The sequence below is a fragment of the Narcine bancroftii genome, chromosome 8, assembly GCF_036971445.1.
Source record: "Narcine bancroftii isolate sNarBan1 chromosome 8, sNarBan1.hap1, whole genome shotgun sequence".
In the NCBI taxonomy this organism is placed as follows: domain Eukaryota; kingdom Metazoa; phylum Chordata; class Chondrichthyes; order Torpediniformes; family Narcinidae; genus Narcine; species Narcine bancroftii.
This window is the reverse complement of record NC_091476.1, coordinates 8,450,301-8,473,267: the sequence shown is the minus strand read 5'-3', so window position 1 is coordinate 8,473,267 and position 22,967 is coordinate 8,450,301. Positions and strand designations below refer to the sequence as shown.

The window sequence follows — 22,967 nt, the reverse complement described above, 5'->3', positions numbered from 1 at the left end:
GCCTGATACTGGGAAATTCGGTTGACTATATCAGCGATGTGGTGGGGGGGGGGGGGAATTGTGTGTATCTGTTGATGGTCTGGCTGTAGTTGATGACCATCCTGTTCTTTTCCCCATTTCACACTGCCACTCCCTGCGCTCTCCAAGGGCTGGTGCTGGGTTCAATAATCCACTCCTTGAGTAAGCGCTGTACCTCTGCCCAGATGAAGGCCCTGTCCCTGGCACTGTACTGTCCACCTTTAGTGGCAATGTGTTTACAGTCAGGAGTGAGGTTGCCGAATAATGACAGGAGGGGGTAATTTTAAGTGTGGAGAGCCTACAGTTCATGGTGAGCAGTTAGGTTGTTGGGCGTGTACGATGGGAGCCGTTGAGGAGAGTGGGTGGTGCGCAGTTATACACAGTGAGGGGTGGATGGGGCCCATCGAACTTCATCGTCACACTTTTAAGGTGACACTGAAAATCCAGTCCCAATAGCACAGCAACACAGAGCAGTGTCGTTACCACCAGTCTAAAGTCCTTATATTCAATACCCTGCACCATTAAAGTCACTATGCAAAAGCCTCAGACATCTGCTGTGTGTGACTTAGATGCCAAGGAGATCTTCTGGTTCATTGGCAATACTGTAAGGGAAAGGCGCACACACTGTGTCTGGTGGATGAAGCTCTCCGTGTTCCCGCGATCGAAAAAGCAACTTGTCGCGTGGCTGTTTACCTGAATATCCATCATTGACCTGGCGAGTTGATGTGGGCTATCCTGGTTAAGTGTGATGGAGGCCAGTGTTGGGTCGCTGCACATCACTGTTGTGGAAGACGGCAGTGTCCAAGATGCCGGCACCCAGGGCCCGCACGCAGTGATGCTGGATTCCGAATAGGGTGCCTGGGATGGCAGCCTCCATGGCCTGCACGCAGCGCTGCTGGGTCCCAAAGAGGGCATCCAAGATGGCGGGCCCTACATATCGCACAGGGCACTGCTGGCCCTGGGTGATGACAGTGTCCAGGACAGTGCCACCACAATCCACACACAGCACTGCTAAGAAGAGGTTTTGACTTACATACTTTGACATAGTGGCCCTTCTTCCTGCAGCTGGAGTAAGTTGAATCCTTTGCTGGGCAGCATTACTTCTGATGTTTGCACAGGCCACAGAAGTAGCACCTTGGGTGTGGTCTGGTCGCCACCGAAGCTGGACAAAAGCAACAGAAGGTGATCGCAGAGCACTGCTGCCGTGGTCGAGTCGTTAGCAGAGAATAGGGGTGGCAGCGCATCCCAAGATGGCAGTGTTTGTGGTAACTACAAGGCGGCTCTGTTGTCGGTTGAATAGGCCTCCATGCTCTGGAGAGCCACCTCCAGCATACCTGCCAACTTGACCTCTCTGGAAACTGAGCTCCCCTTGCTCCAAGAGTCTTTGTCGAATGTAGTTCAACCTGACCCCTGTGATGTAGGCGTCCCGGATCAGGTCCTCTGTGTACTTCGCAGTGAACGTGGCCTTGCATTCACAGGCCCTGCCGAGGGATCATAGGGCCCAAAGATATTCAGCATTAGGCTCACCATGTCATTGTTTGCTGGTCACTGGAAGGTGTCTGGCAGAGATAACGATAATCTTACACAGATACTGAGTATGTCCATGGCTTCCTGGTATGATGTAGCATCCCTGATCATAGAGTACACCAGGGTGCCGACATGGGAGTGCAGCCCTTGTAGCTTATCAGTCTTTGATCACACAATGGTGGAGAAAGTCTGCAGGAAAGCTTCAAAATAGCACAGCCAGCAAAATATAAAAGGGCTATGCTGAACTATATGACTTTAAATATTAATGGAATACATAACCAAATTAAAAGGAAGAAACTACTAAATTTAAATGAATAAATGTATTCCATTAGAAAAAATAACATATAGGTTAAGAAATAATATTGAAATATTCGAACAAGTATAGGAGCCTTACATTAAATACAATAGCGAAAACCTACCGGGGACAAACATTACCTAAGTTGATGGAAGGAGAAGGAAAGAAAAGAATGGACTCAGTAGAATTTCTGGTGTATTTTTGTTGAATGACAACATTGTCTGACTGGCTTAATGCAACCTAGATTGTATACCTAAAATGGATGAGAGGGGGGGGTGGGGGGGTGGCTTGGGAGGGAGGAGGGAGGGGGGGGAGAAAAAGTCACTGTATATGTGTGAAAAAGAAATAGTGTATATCATGGCTAATGTGATTTATGGTGTGAAAAATAAAAAAATTATTAAAAAAAAAAAAATAGCACAGCCAGAACTTAAAGTTGGTGGATGCCTCAGGCGATTGAGGGTCGATCTCCAGCTTTTCTGGCTTCAGGATCTGTTCCATTGACAAATAAATTTAAGTGAATAAAATTGATGGATCATCAATTACTCAAAAGGCTGTTGTTAAGAAACCAACGAGCTTTTATTCACTTAAGAACAATGGCACCTCCATACTGTTCGACTATCCTGCACTGAGTACGGGGCTGTGGAACAGCCACCTTTACACAGAAGTCCGTGGAGAGGGCCCACAGGTACAATCGGCCAAAAGGTGTGCCTGACCCGACAATTATACACAATAGTGGTTTACCAAACTCTGCATGCAATCTTCTGGGGAAGAACAATTTTTTTTGGTTTTCCTTTTTCTCTTCCTGTGAAGTCATGAGTTTGTGTTGTTCATTTGTTGAATATGAAGCAGCATAAAATCATGAAAGAGTTATGTTTTTACAGACCAAGCATGCAATTGCATTGATGAGGGAAACCCAAGGACCATTACACAATCTATATAATACAAGCAATGTCTATACCAGCCATTCTCAACCTTTTTTTGGCCTTTGGCCCCCCTGAAGATTCTGCTGAATGTTTACGGGCCCCATCGCCTGTGAAGCAGTCAAGTTTAGTTTTTTTTTCCCCGTATTTCTCTCCTACCAACTACATTTTAAAAAAAAATTATTTTATGCTTTCAGTTTGTGGCCACCCTTAAATGTGCCATGGCCTCCCAGGAAGTGGGGAAGGGAATGCTGTATGGTCCCTATTGAGAATGGCTGGACTATACAATTATGAATTCCTAATACCTAATTTATAATGACCATTCCCTCTGCAATTCCAATACCATGGTAAAACTGCCAAAACAGGTATACTGTATATATGGATTGAAAGGCTTCCCATTGTTTTTATTTACTTCACTACATGATAGTTTCATACATAAATAGAAGGAGGTTGGAGTTTCCCTTAAATATTTAAGGGAAATATTTAAATTAAGTATCGGCACAAAGGAGATTATTAGTAAACTACCAAAAAAAAACTGCAGATGCTGGAAGTGCAAAATAGAAACAGAAAATGCTGGAAATACTCAGCAGGTCAGGCAACATCTGTGGGGATGAAGTAGAATGTGTTTCTCCAGCATTTTCAGTTTTTATTACATGTGGTATTTAGAGTGGTGCCTGTGGTATCCAAATATCTTCCAATTGAGTGTTTTACTGATATAAAAAGTCCCAAATAAGGCAAAATACTTCTGGTCCCTAATAAATTTTTGATTACTTCATAAGCAAAGAGAACTGTTGACGAGAAATTTAATTGCATTGCAACTTTTGTAGAGAATTTCTTTCCTCCTTACAAACATGATTAGTGTAGCGGCTTGGACAATGCTACCAGTGACCAGGATTCGAATCCGGCACTGTCTGTAAGGAGTTTGTACATTCTCCCCATATCTATGTGGGTTTCATCTGGATGCTTCAGTTTCCTCCCACCTTTCAAAAACATTCAGGGGTTGTAGGTTAATGGTATTTGGGTATTAGGGTCAGAAGCTGCATATCCAAAAACATGTAAAGAGAGAAACCAATTGTTATGTCTGTACTGTAATTCTGACTGACATCAATGAACTGAGTATATAATTCCGAGTAAAAGAATGACAAAAACCTAGCATAACTATTTCGCATCACATTTCTAAGTTGGGAAGGCCAGATCTCTTATGGATACCAGTGTAAGAATTTTCTCAGCAGATTCTAAGCTTATTTGAAAGATCATTTTTCACATGCATCTCCAGAACTGGCCTGCTTTGATATATAATTGATATATACCAGCTTCTAATTAAGCACTCTGAATCAATTTGTGACAGTCCAGAAATTCAGCCAGAATGCCTAATTCACACATCTGATACTAATGTGATTCTCAAGTCAAAGATATACAAGATGATGTCTTCCCTTTGCAATGCTTCTTCTGGAGTAAGAAACAAAATGTTCTGGCTGGCATCCTTTAAGCAATGGCAGATTAATTACCACCTAGACCCCTAGGCTGAGCTTTAGTAAGGCTCCCCCTGTCTTTGCCCCCCCTGTCCCACCCTTCATTGAATAGAATAAGGTGACGTTAAATTACGTTAAATAACATACTGTTGGACTATGTCTAATGTATGACATGTATAAGCAAGAAATTTAATAGTAGCAACCACCCTTTCCAGAAGTGCTTTCATGTAATCACGTTCTGACTGGTATTGTAATCAAGCTTGGTCTTCACTTGAAAACAATTTGCAGTTAAAAAAGAATGCCTTACTTGTGCTTGGGGAATAGCACAGCCAAATTCTCCTGATTTTCTCGCCATTTGTAAGGGAGCGGTGAAACAAAGATTTATTAAAGTAACGTTTCAGTTTACTGATGTATTTTATAGATTTCACAATATTGGCATTAATGTTCCAACAGGCTTTGCTCCCTGCCTTTAACCAGTATACACACATGTTATCACCAAATCATGACGTAATAACATCGTCATGGTAGACACAATCTCGTGGTTGCAGTATGAGTGAAAGAATATTTGCGAAAGTACTGAACTATCATCCAAAATATTCTCGTGTGCACTCAATTAAACCATTTTATTTTGATCTCAGGCCCCCCTCCCTTCTGGGCCCCTAGGGTTAAGATCCACCACGACCTGTAAGATTGTGTTGGCCCAGGTCTAACCAAAACGTCATTTGGAACATCTGGAACATGATCTTACCTGCCAGGTAAATGCATTATTTTCCCCACTTTTCTCTGCATCAACCCAGTGCAACCTTCCCTGCCTCAAGGTCACCAGCACATCCATGGATTCCAAATTACTCCTGTAGAAAACCATAAACCCAATCCTTCCAACCCAAATGGCCGAATGCTGGATTTGTTTCCTTCAACCAAAGAACATTCCTGTGGTTGTCCGACAAGGGATAAAGGACAACTCAGGAGGTGAAGGGGAGATTGGGGATAAATAAGATAGAAATAGGAGAATAAGGAAAATGTTGGATGTTGTAGGAATGTTGTCTTATAAAGAGTTGAAAATGGGAAAACAGAAATGGAAAAGGAGGAAGGGTAATGATGGAAAAACGGAAAGAGAGGATAGACAAGGTATGAAAGGGCTACGCTGAACTATATGTCTCTAAATATTAATGGAATACATAACCAAATTAAAAGGAAGAAACTACTAAATTTAAATGAATAAATGTATTCCATTAGAAAAAATAACAGATAGGTTAAGAAGTAATATTGAAATATTCGAGCAAGTTTAGGAGCCTTACATTAAGTACAGTGGCGAAAACCTACCGGGGACAAACAGTACCTGGGTTGATGGAAGGAGAAGGAAAGAAAAGAATGGACTCAGTAGAATTTCTGGTGTAGTTTTGTTGAATGACAGCATTGTCTGACTGGCTTGATGCAACCTAGATTGTATACCTAAGGTGGATGAGAGGGGGGGGGGTGGGGGGGTGGTTTGGGAGGAAAGGGGGGGGGAGAAAGAGTCACTGTATATGTGTGAAAAAGAAATAGTGTATATCATGGCTAATGTGATTTATGGTGTGAAAAATAAAAAATTAAAAAAAAAAAAAAAAAAACAACCAAAGAACATTCCTCTCTGCTCCACCACACCACAAGTTCAACCAAGCCTCTTAGAAATGAGAGTTTGCTCAAAGGGGTCAGCAGTTTTTAATTCTGAGAACTTGCAATGCATAAGGCATTGGGATTTTAGCCTCATGTTTTAACATTTGTTGCCAAGTCAGAGACATGCTCATAATATTACAGAGGATGCATATTTACTGCTGGTACTTCTGCTTGAGAGAGGTGGTCTGGTTACATCAAGCCACACTCAAATTGTCTATGAACCCTGCCCAGTACAAAACAAAAATGCTGCAGTACATCAGTGGATACATGAGATAAAGGAAGAATATTTTATCTCATGACATGGTAATAGCATCTTTTTGTGTTACAGTTTTCTCAGGGCCAAGACATGGGTGGAGCAACGCAGTTCTCCATAGTTTCAGCCACCCAGTTCATGGGAATATGACCACAGCCTTTGTGACTCAATTCCTTGCCATTCATCTGATACTGGTATAGGATATTGATAATCAGATCACATTGAGCACACAGCACCAAAAGGTGAATTTACATTCATTCAAACTGCAGTGGTTAGCCTGACTCCGTGTAGAGAACAGTTGCAGGATTTTGGCCGAATTTATTTCCTCTTACCAACAAAACAGAGAAGCCAATTGTTGTGTCTGCAATGTAATTCTGATTGACATCAATGAACTGGGTATTTAACATTGAGTATAAATATGATCAAAATCTAGTATAACTATTTCACATCACATTTTCATGTTGGGAAGGGCAAAGTAAGTATTTTCTTGAAGGATCATTTTTCACAAGCATCTCCAGAACTGATCTCCTTTAATATGTACCAGTTTCTAATTAAGCACTCCACAGCACAAAGGATATACATTTTCAGTTAAATTATATCTTTAATCCGCTTTTCATCCTTGAATTAAAAAGCAGACTCTGCATCATTAATAGCAACCAATGTATTTTGGGGTGGAATAAAGATTGTACTGGGAGTTTTGGGAAACTCTTTTGACAATAATAAATACAGGACATCAGGATCTTCTAAACAAGTGTCTACACCTAATAAGGTCTAAGACCAAGGTGCCCCAAGAGGTAACATAATGATTAAGATCCAAGTGACCTATTTACATATTTACACCACACAGGAAATTACAGTGATTCAGATTTTACATGGTTATGACAGTGTAAATGATGAGTGATGTTAAATGTGGCATTTAATGGTTTGTTTAGATGGAGCAATTTGACGCCCACTGCATAATACTGATTTGAGGAGTTAAATGACTTGAATCTTTCTATATTTATGTCTTTGCAGGGATCCCTATGCTGAGTTTGAGTTCACTGACAGAATGCAGATGTACATAGGAGAAGAGTGACTCCAGGTGAAACTTCTGGGGGGTGTGTGTGTGTGTGTGTGTGTGTGTGTGTGTGTGTGTGTGTGTGTGTGTGTGTGTGTGTGTGTGTGTGTGTGTGTGTGTGTGTGTGTGTGTGTGTGTGTGTGTGTGTACACACAATGAGGGAGTTCTAAAGATCCTGTTGATAAGCTTAACTACTATGTTGAAAATTTTTCTCCAACTTCCCTTATGCAATCTTTCTGTCATCAGTCTAACATTTGGGACTGGGAATTTAAAAAAAAAATTCTTTGTTCTTACAAGAAAAGCATGTTATGAAAAAGTTTGATTCATTCTCGAATTTGGATAAATCAATCAGTCCCAGGGAAATTTCTTTTCAATTAGTGATCATTTTGTATTGCTTAAGTGAGGAGAGGACGAACGCAAGAAATTTTTTAAAAATTCTTTGAAAATTATCCCTTCAATTACACAGTATAGCAATTTCCAAGCAAACAAAGAATTGCTGGAGGAACTCAACAGGTCAGTCAGCATTCATGGGTAGAGATTGTCATCGTTTTGATCATCTCTTCCTGTATTTTCTACACTAAAATTCTTCAGTATCAAATACAATATCAGTACATGGCACCTTTATAGTACTGGAGGGTCCAGCCCAGATAATTTACAGGGTTGCAATGGCTCGGTGCCAGGAGGGTTAATCCAATTACAACAACCAATGGCCCAAGGAAAAGTACAGGCAAGCTGGAGAATGCAGTCCAGGTAATTTACATGGGATCAACAGAGAGGTGTGTAGAACCTAACCTTAATTGGTGGCTGGCCTATCCTCTGACTAGGTAGTGGGCAGTGCTGTCACATGACAGCCACAACCCTTCCAAATACAGTGTGAGGTAATGCATTTTGAAAGAACAAACTAGAAGGCTGAGTACAAGCTTAATGGTCAGTTACTTAAGGGTGTGGATGAACAGAGGGACCTTGGAGTTCAGATCATAACATTTCTCAAAGTCGCCTCACAGGTTGATAAGATAGTTAAGAATTGGGAAACAAATCTTATGAGGCAAGGTTAGCAGAGCTAGGACATTATTTCTCTTTGGAGCATAGAAGAATGAGAGGGGACCTTTTAGAGATCTATAAGATTATGAAAGACATAGATAGGGTAGACAGCAAGCACCTGTTTCCTACCGCAGGATCAGCAACCACCAGAGGACATATGTACAAAGTTAAGGAGGGAAGTTTAGGGGAGATATCATGGATAAAATTTTTTAAACAGAGAGCTGTGAGTGCCTGGAATGCCTTGCTGGGGATGGTGGTGGAGGCTGAAACATTGGGGGCATTTAGGAGACTCTTAGACAGACACATGAATGAAAGAGAAATAGAGGGTTATTGGGTAGGGAGGGCCATGAAAACCTCCTCATTGTAGTTAAGGTTCAGATATGGGAGGGAGTGGGGCGTGGCACGATGGCGTAGGGAGAAGCCGTGGAGAGACACCTCCCCCTGGCAGAACTATTACAAACCCATTTTTAATTTTTTTCTGAAAATATTGAAGATATTGCTGACATATTCTAGAAGCAATTATGAGGAAAACAAAAGCACAAGCAGTTAAAAAAAAGATTCCCAAACAGTTATCAAGTACAGAAGAATTTGGCATACCTTCGAAGTGGAGCCTCCGGAGTCGATTCCTCCTCATCCAAGACTGCAACAACAGTCCTCCAATAAGGTTCATTCCACTCCAGTGCCGACTTCATGCAGTATTGCAGAAGATGGTGCGCGCTATATCGAGTGTGGCCCAGTCTGCAGGGGAAGTCGACTTCTCTCGGCCCAGCGATCCTGGGCTGACAAGAAGGGGGTCCATATTCGCAGTTGGGTGGACTGAAATGCCCTCAGCACTAATGGAGGAAGAAGAAGGAGATACTGGAGGACTGGAAGAAGAAGTTTATCAAGGTATGGAGGTGGAAGAAACTGTCATATACAAGGGTAGGCCCATAGTCAAACTGGTTTTTACAAAGTTTAAATCTGACCCTCACTATTCAGATCCAACTTCACAAATTGATATATTTAAATAGAATTTTGTAATTTTATAAGGGATCAAATACAGCTTTTTTTGAAAATAAATATGGATTCAGTTGATAGAAAATTTGTTTTATGGGATGCTTTAAAAGCTTATTTGAGGGGAAAAATTAAGAAAATTAAAATTAAGAAACAACATGTAGCTGAAGTAAGTAGATTGGAGGAGGAGTTAGAGATTTTAGAAAAGGATTTACAGTGAAATTCTATGGAAACTAACGAAGTACGTTTAGTTAATATGAAGTTACGATATAATTCGATACAAACATAAATTTGAGAAATTATTACAGAAAACCAGACAAAGGTATTATGTATTAGGGGAAAGAGCTCACAAAATTTTAGCTTGGCAATTAAAAATGGAACAAGCTTCTAGAACAATAAATGCTATAAGATATGATTCAACGATTATCTTCTGTACTTGATAACTGTTTGGGAATCTTTTTTTTAACTGCTTGTGTTTTGAAAATTTTATGAAAAATTGTATACTTCTGAAGTATTGGAGGATGAGGCTAAAACTGATAATTTTTTATCTGATTTGGATTTACCTTTTTTGAGTGATAAGGATATTAGGAATTTGGATGCTTCTTTTACTGCTAAAGAAGTAATAGATGCACTTTGATCTATGCCTAGTGGGAAGTCTCCAGGGGATGATGACTTTACTTCTGAATTTTATAATTTCAGGATTTATTAATCCCTTTATTGAAGCAGGTGACAGAGGTTCATTCTTTTCCAGGTTCTTTTTCTAAAGCAATTATTATAATTATTCTTAGGAAAGATAGGGACCCATTGAAAGCAGGGTCTTAAAGACCTATTTCTTTATTAAATGTTGATTATAAAATTGTGGCAAAGGTTATGGCTAATAGGTTAGCTAAATATTTACCAGATTAAATTATTTTGGATCAGGTGGGTTTTATTAAAAATCATTATTCAGCAGATAATATTGTGAAGTTGATTTCTTTAATTAATATTTCTTGGGAGGAATCTAACCTACCTATGGTTATTTCGTTGGATGCAGAAAAGGCCTTTGATAGAGTAGCATGGAGAAATTTAAATTTGGCCCCTTTTTTATTGGTTGGATTAAGGCTTTATATAGAGTATTGAATTCAAGAGTAGGGAGGTTATGATGAAATTGTACAAGGCATTGGTGAGGCCAAATTTGGAGTACTGTGTACAGTTTTGGTCACCAAATTATAGGAAAGATATAAACAAAATAGAGAGAGTGCAGATAAGGTTCACGAGAATGTTGACAGGATTTCAAGGTTTGAGTTACAGGGAAAGGTTGTGCAGACTGGGGCTTTTTTCTCTGGAGCGTAGAAGATTGAGAGGGGACTTGATTGAGGTGTTTAAGATTTTAAAAGGGACAGACAGAGTAAATGTGGATAGGCTTTTTCAATTAAGAGTGGGGGAGATTCAAACTAGGGCATGGTTTAAGATTGAAGGGGAGAATTATAAGGGGAACATGAGGGGAAACTTCTTTACGCAAAGGGTGGTGGGAATGTGGAATGAGCTTCCGGAAGACGTGGTTGAGGCGGGATCATTGGTTACATTTAAGGAAAGACTGGATCGTTACATGGATAGGAGGGGACTAGAGGGGTATGGACCGGGTGCTGGTCAGTGGGACTAGGAGGGTGGGGATTTGTTACGGCATGGACTAGTAGGGCCGAACTGGCCTGTTTTATGCTGTAAGTGGTTATATGGTTATATGGTTATGTCCTACTGCTAGAGTCGTGACAAATAGACAGTTATCTTTACCTTTTATGTTGACCAGATGGATTAGGCAAGGCTGCCCTTTGTCACCAGTTCTATTTGCATTAGTTATTGAACCTTTGGCTTGGGTGATTAGACAAGATAGTAGTATTAAAGGCATTAAAGTAAAATCTGATGAATTTAAAATCAATTTGTTTGCAGATGATGTTTTAATATATTTAACAGAACATCAGAATTCTTTGAGAAACTTACATGATAGATTGGAAGAGTATGGTGAGATATCAGGTTATAAAATTAATTGGGAAAAGAGTGAGATTATGCCTTTAGCTGAAATGGATTATTCTTCATGCAGGCATATTGTGAAATTTAAATGGTCAGATCAGATTAAGTATTTAGGTGATAAGGTAGATTGTAATTATAGTCATTTATATGAATTAAATTATTTGCCCTTATTGTCTAAAATTAAATATGATTTGAATCGATGGAAAGATTTTCTGATTACATAAATAGGATAAGTTAATTGTGTTAAAATGAATGTTTTTACTTGAATTCAATATTTTTCTTTCAGTCTATTCCTTGTAAGATTCCTCAAAAAAAAATTTAAGGATTTAAATGCTTTGGTGAGGAAATTTCTACGGAAAGGTTAAATGAGATCATTACAGAAACTAACTTGGAAATATGAATTAGGAGGCTTGCAACTTCCTAATTTTCAAAATTATTATGAATCAGCATAATTGAAATTTATTAATAGGATGTTTGAAGTAGATAAACCTTTGATATGGGCTAATATTGAATTATCTCAGTTTGGTGAGAAGAAGATGGATAGTTTATTTATAGATGGAATCTTAAATCATTGAGTAATTATAATTTATCTGTTTTGAAACACTTAATGGATTTATGGTATAAAAAACATGAAGTCATCTGTACTCATGGCAAGATTTAAGGTAAAACTCCTTTGTATCAAAAAATAATCTTTTCCCCATTACATTTAATTATCAACTTTTGAAGTTATGGGATCAAAAGGGTATTAAATTGGTTCAAGATTGTTATGAAGCAGGATATTTTTTTCTTTTCAAAGAATGAAAATGATATATGATATAACTTCAAATATTCTTTTTTCTTACTATCAATTACTTATTGTTAGATAATTTTGGACAAACTCTACCATTACCTAGACGATCTAAGTTTGAAATTTTACTTACTGAGGGTGGTAAGAAGGGATTTATATCTGAGATGTATGCTTTATTACAGAATAAAAATGCTTAAGCCAGATATTCATAAATCTAGATTAAAATGGGAGAAAGATTTAGGTTTATGTATTTCTCAGAATGATTGGATTAATCTATGTACGGATAGTATGACTAAAATTGTCAATGGAAGGTATCAATCGGTTCATTATAATTTTATTCATCAATTATATTTAACTCCGGAAAGATCAAGATTAATTTATGTTTTAGATGTCATAAGAAGGTAGGTTCTTTTCTACATTCTACTTGGTTATGTGAGACGGTGAATCCTTTTTGGAATAAACTTAAGTAATTTCTTGAAGTTATTTTGAAAGTGAAATTTTTATTAGATCCTTTGGTGTTTTTGTTGGGTAATATTAAGAGGACTAGTTTAGAATTGAAATTAAATAGATTTCAAATTGCTTTTTTGAGATTGGATTTAGCTGTGGCTAGAAAATGTTTGGCAATTACTTGGAAAAATGAGATTGATTTGAGTATTCAGAGATGGCACTCCCCAATGAAAAAGATAACATATAATTTGTGCAATAATTATTTCTTTTTTTGTAAAACTTGGATTATAGGGGGTTGAATTATTAAATCCCCTTTCAGCACGTTAATGTTGTTGCTCCAAACCATGGTAATTTTTATGTAATGTGATCTCCTCTTTCTTTCTTTTTTTGGGGTAGATTAGAGGGGGTGGGTTGGACTGGATGGGTTAGGAAAGGGGACGGGGAGGTTGTAGGGGATTCATTTTTTTTTAGATATCATGTATGTATTTTGTGCTTTTTTATGTTTTATTCATTAATTATATGTTTAACATATGCATTATGATTTAATAAATAATTTTTTTTAAAACGTTCAGAACAGGAGGCCATGAGGCAGCAGAGGCTTCTGGAGTGTCGGAGGTGAATCTGAAGGGAACCTCTTTTGCTTCTCTTTCTCCTATTGTTAGGGGTGCCAGGCAATGCTAGTGGTGTCTCTTTATGTGCCCTTATAGCAGGCAAAAGTTGATGAATTTGTGAATTATTATATTTTAGTGCATTTGTATGCATTAAACCAGTGGTTCTCAACCTTTAACTTTCTACTCACATACCACTTTAAGTAATCCCGATGCCTTAAGTGTTCTGTGATTAGTCAGGGATTGCTTAAGGAGGTATGTGAGTGGAAAGGTTGAGAATCATTGCTCTAGGGGGGCGTGGCAAGATGGCGTAAGGATCAGACGTGCCTTCCAGTCCTCTCCTGACTCTATCTTATTGTTTTGTCTACAAATGCCCGTTAAAATTCTTTAAAAGTTTAGATAATTTCAGTGCTGTTAATTTAACTTATGATGGTACAATTGGTGGAAAAGAGCAAAAAAAAAGACAACAGATCATCAAAAAACTACATTTTCCAAAAGTTCAAGTTTTGGAGCCTACCTACAGGAAAGACACCAGGACTCAGCGTGAAATGGATCCCAGGAGAGAGGTACAGTGTTCGGATGTAGAGCTCTATGTTACATCGGTAGAGCCCCCTAAAGAGGGCGCCAAACAGCCTTTAGAACAAAGAGTTACTCAAAGGCATTTGTCAACTGTAGAGATGGCGCTGCAAACTGCATCTCTTGAGATAGAAGAACCTAAACAACTTGATGTACTGGGAGAACTTAATACATTATGGACTGGGGAAAACCCCGGCCAGCGTCCTCCAGTCACTGCTGGAGAGGCTGTGGCTGGGGTTTCCACACGCAGTCATACTACAAGGAAGGCAACCAGAATGAAGGAAGGACAGAAGATCCTTTGGTTATGCAGAAGAAGCAGGAATCTGTTGAGCCAAATCTCTTCCAATTGAAAAGATTTTTGTGAATCTTGAATCTAAATTATCTTATACAATGCAGGGATTATCCAGGATTATGACTGAACTTGGTACTAGGTTTAATATTCTGGTGAAAATACATTCTCAACAGATGGCTGAGTTTGGAGCTTTTAAGCTTGAAGTGAGAGATAAATTTAATTTGTGTGAAGAAGATATAGATGAAATATGGGATCAAGTTTTTGATGTGACCAAAATGGTCGAAGACTTACAAACTCAAAATAAAAATTTGGTGAAAAAGATTGATTATTTGGAAAACCAATCCAGATGGAACAATATAAAGATTATTGGTTTGCCGGAAGGTATGGAGGGACCAGACACAAGAAAATTTTTTACTGAATGGATTCCGCAGGTGCTGGGTCAAGAATATTTCCCGGAAGGTATAATACTGGAACGTGCTCACAGAGCCTTGCGTAGAAGACCTATTTCAGGTCAAAGTCCAAGACCTGTTTTGGTTCGTTGCTTGAATTATTACGACAGAGAAATAATTTTACGAGTGGCTATTAGAAATGCACAACAGAGAAAATCACCCTTGATGATTCAAAATAATCGAGTTTTCTTCTATGCGGATTTGAGTCAAGAAGTTATGTTCCAACGACGGGAATTCAATCCTGCTAAAGAGTTGTTGTGGAAGAAAGGTTACAAGGCAACCTTTAGATATCCAGCTGTTTTGAAGGTTTTTCAAGATGGTTGCCAACAAAAGTTCTTTGATTCTCCAAAGGAAGCTATAGCATTTGCTCAAGAGCTGCCAATTACTCAGTTTCAACAGAGACATAGTCCGCCGCGATCTCTAAGGAGACAAGAGATGGAAGAAAAGAGCCATGCTCCAAGAAGGAATGGTTGTAATGGTGACTCGGCAGTTGGAGCTGATTAAAAGAAGAGTTGTCCTTTTTTTTTTCTAATGATTTTTTTTTTAAAAAAGGGATATTAAATAATAATGATGTTAGTTTAAGATGAAGTGAGAGTTGGAGGAGAGAACTGGATAGGCACTATTTCCTGAAAGTCATCTGCTACGTGTGATTTATCTCACACCCATTTTTTTTTGGGGAGTTACCGCATTGCGCGGTTTAGACGGGAGGGGGTATTTTTAACCTCCTACCTGTTTTTTTTTCTTTTTTTTTGTATTATTAGATTAAAGAGTGAAGGGGTTTTTTTTTGTTTAAATATAAAAAAAAAGCATAAGAAAGTATTTGTTTAAAAAACTAAAAATTGATGTGGTTTTTTTGTAAAGTTTATTCAGTAGATAAGGAATATCTGAAATTTAAATGTGAATGGGATAGATAAGTTTTTTTTTCTTTAACTTTAAGGTGAAAGGAGTGGTAATTCTGGTGTATATTATTTTGCTATTTTAGTTATAGAACAAAGGGAATAATGGTGAAAGTTATAAATTGAATTGTACAATTCTTAATGAGGCTTGAATTTTGTTTGTGTTTTATGCTCCATTTGTTGAAGATATAGATTTTGTTGTAGATGTGTTTTTATTATTTGGATATCTGAATTTTAACGTAATGATTGGGGATATTTAAATGTGGTATTGGAGCTTTTATTGGACAACTATTCAAGAGTAAAAGGGAAAAATGGTGGAAGAGTACTAAAATTGAATTGTACAATGCTTAATGAGGTTTGAATTTTGTTTTAAGATGGTGGTTTATGTGACTAATATGATGATAGATGTGAAGTTAGTTGATATTTTGATTTAAATATGTTTTTTAAGTCTGATATCTTAGTATTAATTACTTTTCTTTTTGTTAGTATTTTAATCGGTTATGTTTTTTTTGTAAATTGGGTTATTAATGTGTAATAATTATTGGGGAGGGTATAGTTTATTTAGATTACTGATACTGTATTGTAATTTTATTATTTTATTCTTAATTTTTTTTAATGTCATCCTATATGTTATTCATGTTATAAAATCTTAAATAAAGTTTAAAAAAAAAGAGAATCATTGCTCTAGACCCTATTGTTACTGAAATATTTTCCTTTGGAGTTATGAAACCATGCACATAACAAGTCAATTAAGTACGATTGAAGCAGTGGTTTTAAAACTTTTTCTTTCGACTCACATGCCACCTTAAACAATCCCTTACTAATCACAGAGCATTTATGGCATAGGAAATATTTAAAGTGGTATGTGAGTGGAAAGAAAAAGGTTGAGAACTACTGTATTAAATGAATCTCGTATCTTAAATGTTTACAGACCTCTCATTTATCATGAAATGAGAGGTCTGTAGGCCTGTGAATCTGTGAATGCTGAACATAATATAGATAGAGCTGCATTCCATCAGAATCAGGATTTATTGTCATGAACAAGTCATGAAATTTGGTGTTGCAGCAGCGTTATAGAGCGAATGTTCATAATATAACCATTTTACAACATTACTATAAATTTTTTAAATTAAAAAAAGTGCAAGAAAAGTAGGGCAGCATAAGAAGCTGTCCTTGTGCCATTGAGTTCCATCCCACAGAGGATCATGTGGCATAAATATGCATATGCAAGAATCATGAATGAATTTTCACCATGTAGGCAGCTTTCTTTTTTATATGGAGAGGAAGAGGGATTGTTTGCTACTGACATTGACATCAATTGGTATGTAAAGTCACAGTGTATCCAGCAGGGATCACTGTGGTTGTGCAGTTCGAGCTGATTGCTTTGGGTAAATCAGAAACACTGAGGCATCATCAAAAGCATCCAGTAACATCAACTCTCACCTGAGGTCCATACAGAACTGTCACGTAGTGCCATTGAGACATTGAAACAACTGGTTGTGCCTCACTGGATTGATCCATTGCCATGGGATGTTTGAAAAAGCTTTTTAAAAACTCACCCCAATTAACCTTACCTTTAATCGAAACTCATTAAAAGGGCAATTGTACTTGGTAATAATAAATAATATTAGTACTGCTCATTCAGTAGGTAGATATCAGAATCTCAATCATAATAAAAATTTATTGTCATGAACAAGTCACAAAATTCGTTGTTTTGTGGCTGCATCACAGGGCAAACATTCCTATTAACCACCTTACAACAATCAATAAAAATAATGCACGAAGAGTCAAAGTAAGGCAGTGTCTGGTTCATTCAGGAATCTGATGGCAGTGGGGAAGAAGTTGTTCTTGTGCCTCTGACTGCATATTATGCTGAACATAATATAGATAGAGCTGCATTCCATCAGAATCAGGATTTATTGTCATGAACAAGTCATGAAATTTGGTGTTGCAGCAGCGTCCTAGAGCGAATGTTCATAATATAACCATTTTACAACATTACTATAAATTTTCCCAATGGTAGTAGCTTGAAGAGGGGTCCTTGAGGATAGAGACTGTTTTCTTAAGCCACCGCTTCTTGTAGATGCCCTCAGTGGAGTGAACTCTGGTGCCCATGATGTCGCTGGCCGAGTTAACAACCCTCTGGAGCATTGTTTTTGTCCTGGGCATTGGTACCTCTGTACCAGACTGTGGGGAAGGATGCATGCAAGAGGAAGTCATGGAGGGAGCGGTCCCTATGGAAGGCAGAGAGGGGAAGATGTGTCTGGTGATGAGATCCTGTTGTAAGTGCCAGAAATTCCGGAGGATAATGAGTTTGATGCGGAAGCTGGTGGGGTGGTAGGTGGGATGGGGGAAGGTCTATGTTTGTTATGTCAGGGGGCAGATGGGGGCAGGACAGATGAGCGGGAAATAGAGATGTGGGTGAGGGCTGAATTGGTGGTGGTGGAGGGGAAGCCACATTGTGGAAGATATGGACCAGAAGACCTCACCTTGGAAACAGATGCGTTGGAGACAGAGAAATTGAGAGAAGGAGATGGAATCCTTGCAGGGAACAGGGTGTGAGGAACTGTAGTCAAGGAAGTAGTGGGAGTGAATGGGTTTGTAGTATATGTCAGTGGACAACTTGTCTCCTGAGATGGAGACTGAGAGATCCAGGAAAGGGAGAGTGCTGTTGGAGTTTGAGATGGGGGAGGAAGTTGGCCACAAAGCAGATGAAGTTGACAAGCTCATCGTGGGTGCATGCAGGCAGCCCCGATGTAGTCATCAAAATACCAGAGGAAGAGCTTAGGGGTCTTGCCTGTGAATTGCAGCATGAATTGCTCCACAAAGCTCACAAACAGGCAGGCATAGCTTGGACCCATGTGCGTACCCATGGCTACTATTTTGATTAATTAAGAAAATTAGATGAGTTAAAGGAGAAGATGTTTAATGTGAGGACAGATTCTGCCAGGCGGAAGAGGGTGCTGGGAGAGGGTGACTGGTCGGATCTCTGGTCCAGAAAGTCGAGAAAGAAGGAAAGTGCTTTAAGACCTTCTGTGCAGGGGAGAGATGTATAAAGGGATTGGACATCATGAAGATGAGGCTGTCCAGTTCGGGGAATCTGAAGTAATTGAGGAGATAGAGGGCATGTGAGGTATCACAGAGGTGGGTGGGAAGGGATTGGACCAGGGGAGAAAAGATAGAGTCAAGGAAAGATGAAACTAGTTCAGTGGGACAAGAGCAGGCAGAAACAATAGGTCAACCTGGATGGTTGGGTTTGAGTATCTTGGATAAGAGGTAGAAATGAGCTGTGCGGGGATGGAGGTCAATGAGGTTGAAGGCCGTGTTGGGTGGGGGGGGGTTGTGTGTGTGTGTAGGTGACCAGAGGTAATGAGGTTGAAGCTGGTGTTGCAACAGTGGCTTGATGTGTGGTGTTGGGGTCCTGTGGGACAGGTAGATAGGAGGTGTCTGAGAGCTGTCATCTGGCCTCAGCAAGGAAGAGGTCATTGCACCAGACCACAACAGCCCCATCCTTATCTGCGGGTTTGGTGGTGAGGTTGGGATTGTTGTGGAGAGAGTGAAGGGCAGAGCATTCAGTGGAAGTATGATTGGAAGACAAGAGGGGGGTGGTGAAGCTGTGACGGTTAATGTCTTGGCAACAGTTGGGAATAAAAAGGTCTAGAGTGGGCAGCTGGCCAGGATGAGGTGTCCAGGAGGAGTAAGAAGGCTTAAAGCAGGAGAAAAAGTCTTGGATGGGGGGGGGGGTGGTGGGGTGTGGAGAATCGCGGTCATGAAAGTAAGGTGGAGGTGGAGGCGAAGGAAGAAAAGTTCAGCATTGTAGCGGGTGTGGAACTCATTAAGATGTGGTGGATGGGGTCAAAGGTGAGCCCTCTGCTGAGGACTGAGCGCTCCATCACAGAGAGGGGAAGGTCAGAGGTGATGGTAAAGACCAATCAGGGGTTAGAGTGGGAATCGGTGTTGTGGAGGTTGTTGGGGAGGTCAGAGGGTGGAGATAGAAGGTGGGGGAGGTTGAGGAGGGGAGGTGGAAGATTGGGGGCATTGGTAGGGGGAAGGGTAAGGTTGGGGAGGTCAGAGGGGGAAGGTTGGGGAGGTCAGAGGGGGAGGTGGGGGCCAGAGGGGGAGGTGGGGGATGGGGAGGTTAGAGGGGGAGGGGGAGGGTTATTCAGAGAAGGGGGGATGGTGACGTTCTAACTAACATCATAAAGCTCTCCCATCATCCTGTGTACTATTGTAACCTATTTTTAACCCCCCAAAATACCTGCATCTAGTATGATTCAGTGCTTATGATGGATTAATGCACATTACAATAAACTCATTATTGTTATCAAATGCAGATCTGCTAATCAGTTAGATAATTTCAAACAAAGCAAGTGGATTGGATGGTTCTTTGACATTTTTGGGTGAGTGGTGTTAAAAATCTTAAAACATAGCTTCCAAAGGTTATCATTGAGCACTAATTCCTGCTGCGAGATCTGCCCAGTTGGAACTCACTCCCACATAAGTGACAACTTCTGCATCGTCAGTTGTTTATTTGTTTACAAGTGTGCGTTGGGTACACAGGAAAAAAAAATCTCAGGGATGTATGTGATGCCATGCAAGTTCTCTGACAAAAAATCTGAAATCTGAATCTAAATCTAGTTCTGATATTAGACTGATTTGCAAGTGGTCCACGGCAAACCTGCTTCAAAAGCAGCAGCAGTAAGATTTATATTTTCCTCAGAAACTTACATCTCTCATTACCAATTGCTGTATTATTCAAAGGCACAGTGGAATGACAGAACCACAACTAGAGCTTTGATGTTCTCACACAGAAAGCCCAGAGTAATTAATCCTATGAGCCTCAATATTCTGCAATCCAGCTTTAAGAACAAGCCATGTTTTCCCAATAGAAGTCTTAACTTCTTAACCTTTTCCATTTCACTTAAAATAAACTAACAAGGGGAAAAAAGCACAAATGTGCACAATTTATGTGCAACAAGTTGAAGTATTGTGTGGTAATTTTTACAGTTATCCTCAATGTGAAAGATTCTCACACTACTGGAAGCAGAAATCCAATAAAACATGGGCTTATATGGTACTATTTTTTTTCCATCCAAGTTGATTTTCTGTCAACTTGCAGGCTTCTGTTGTTTCACAAGGTGCCAATCACTTTTGGATGAGAAAGTCCTTTCAATCCCATGACATCTTTGGAAGATGCACTGCAGGGTGAAACACAAAACTCTGCAGACACTGTGATTGTAGTAAAAGACACAGAAATGCTGGTAGAACTCAGCTGGTCTCGAGTGCCTACAGGTCCTGAGCCTTTCTTCAAGGTATAAGCAAAAAACAGGAAGGCATCTGAATAAAGACTGAAGAATGCCAGCAGGATCATGGGCAATCTCTAGAAACTCACTCCAAAGTGTAATTCTCTGTCCATTTAATACATCCACTGCGACAATTAATTAATTCTCACACACACACACACGCATGCATGCTCAAACACACACACACACGTATGCATGCACGCACACACACACACGTATGCACGCACGCACACACACAAATGCATGCTCAAACACACACGTATGCATGCACGCACGCACACACATGCATGCTCAAACACACACACGTATGCACGCACACACACACGCATGCATGCTCAAAACACACACACATGTATGCATGCACGCACACACACGCATGCATGCTGAAACACACACACGTATGCACGCACGCACACACACGCATGCTCAAACACACACGTATGCATGCACGCACACACGTATGCACGCACGCACACACACGCATGCATGCTCAAACACACACACACGTATGCATGCACGCACACACACACACATATGCACGCACACACACGCACGCATGCTCAAACACACACGTATGCATGCACACACACACACATGCATGCTCAAACACACACGTATGCACACACACACATGCATGCTCAAACACACACACATGTATGCATGCATGCACACACATGCATGCTCAAACACACACACGTATGCACGCACGCACGCACATGCATTCTCAAACACACACATATGCATGCACGCACACACATATGCATGCTCAAACACACACACACGAATGCACGCACGCACACACACACATGCATGCTCAAACACACACATATGCACACACGCACACACACGCATGCATGTTCAAACACACACACGTATGCACGCACGCACACACACACATGCATGCTCAAACACACACACACATACACACGTATGCATGCACGCACACACATGCATGCATGCTCACACACACATGTATGCACGCACGCACACACACGCATGCATGCTCAAACACACACACACATACACACGTATGCACTCACGCACACACACACATGCATGCTCAAACACACACACACATACACACACACACACACAATCACAAATTGATTTTGGCTCTATGAAAGGAGCCAGAGGAATAAGGGAAAGAGAGAGAGAGAAAAATTAGCTGTTGAAAAGGTGACAGGGGTGAAAAGAAGTGGGGAAGGGGGTGGTTTAACGAAAACCGGAGAAATCCATGTTAATGCCATCCATTTGGAGGATGCCCAGACGGAAGATGAGGTGTTGTTTCTCCAATTTGTGGGTGGTCTCAGTCTGGCAGTGCATGAGACCATGGATAGGCATGGCGCTGCAGGGTTCCTCTGAGTGTTCCATTTACAAATGCAGCTCAAACCAAAACGATCTTGTCATCATCACACTGCTGTTTGTGACACTTTGCTAATGGTCAGAGAAATGGCTCAGTCACTCACCTGATTCACCTCTTTCACACCAAATGTCCACCACTTCAGCAGTGATTTCCTGTAAGCACTTGGCAGCTTCTGGTCTGCAAGCAATAGTGACACAGCACTCAGTACACGTTCAAATCAAATGTCCATCTCCCTGTGAAGAAACGGCATTGCCCAGGCTTCACTTTTAATTTTTTTTATCACCGTTCTAGGATACCAATTAATTATTCCAGGACACATTTCCTGCTTAAGACTTTGGTAATCCTGAGAATCATTTGACTTTGTCTACCATTTCACTATTGTCATTAGATTCTACTAGTTAACAAAGCATTTATCTTCCACACAAGTGGTCATGACCTGTCAGTTAGACTTCGAATGCAGATATAACTTATCTCATGAAAACTAATGCATGTCATGCTCAGATAAAAGAAAGCATATTTACAAAATTCAGGAGATTTCCACACTGAACTAAAAAAAGAGCAAGTCTCCACTCCCTGAAATGGTTCTTCCAACTCAGAATCCACACTGTTGATTGACTAATCTTACCATTAAATCAAAAAATTGATTAGAGAACAAAGGTCTGTACAATTATCCACTGGAAATCTCAGTTGAGGGATGGTGTAGATTTGTGCTGAGTTAGCAGGACCACTGGTAAAAGTATGCAACTGATCTTCACACCAATTGAATTAGGCAAGAATAAAAGTACAGTCTAGATTCCTGCTGCTCTTCTGTACCACCCCTACCCCATATGGTGTTTCTGTGGAAAGAAGCATTCTGTTCAGAGAAGTACTGCAAAATCAAAATATTTACACTGAGCCATCAAAATGTTTGCATGCAATGGATTCAAATATAACACATGATTAGTGTAGCATTTAGCACAATGGTATTACAGTGACGTTAGGGATGAAGGCGCTCCAATGAATGTTGA

The 22,967-nt window shown here is 39.9% G+C and overlaps 1 protein-coding gene and 1 long non-coding RNA gene across 8 annotated transcripts in view; one reads left to right on the top strand and one right to left on the bottom strand.

Moving 5' to 3' along the window:
* Window positions 1-22,967, bottom strand: part of LOC138740334 (uncharacterized) — a 257,122-nt gene that overhangs the window by 40,877 nt on the left and 193,278 nt on the right. For all 4 annotated transcript variants that reach the window (XR_011342833.1, XR_011342835.1, XR_011342834.1 and 1 more), the window contains 2 exons: window positions 22,064-22,137; window positions 8,837-9,072 (listed from right to left, as the gene is read on the bottom strand). This is a non-coding gene — a long non-coding RNA (uncharacterized lncRNA). The remainder of the gene's footprint in view (window positions 1-8,836; window positions 9,073-22,063; window positions 22,138-22,967) is intronic.
* Window positions 1-22,967, top strand: part of LOC138740328 (transforming growth factor beta activator LRRC32-like) — a 51,949-nt gene that overhangs the window by 25,322 nt on the left and 3,660 nt on the right. For 2 of the 4 annotated variants that reach the window (XR_011342828.1, XR_011342827.1), the window contains exons 2-3: window positions 7,156-7,222; window positions 13,046-15,860. The gene's annotated coding sequence lies outside the window, so the exon portion shown is untranslated. Of the gene's footprint in view, window positions 1-4,870; window positions 4,988-7,155; window positions 7,223-13,045; window positions 15,861-22,967 lie in introns of those variants that run through there. The other 2 variants (XR_011342829.1, XR_011342830.1) reach the window with 2 other exon arrangements.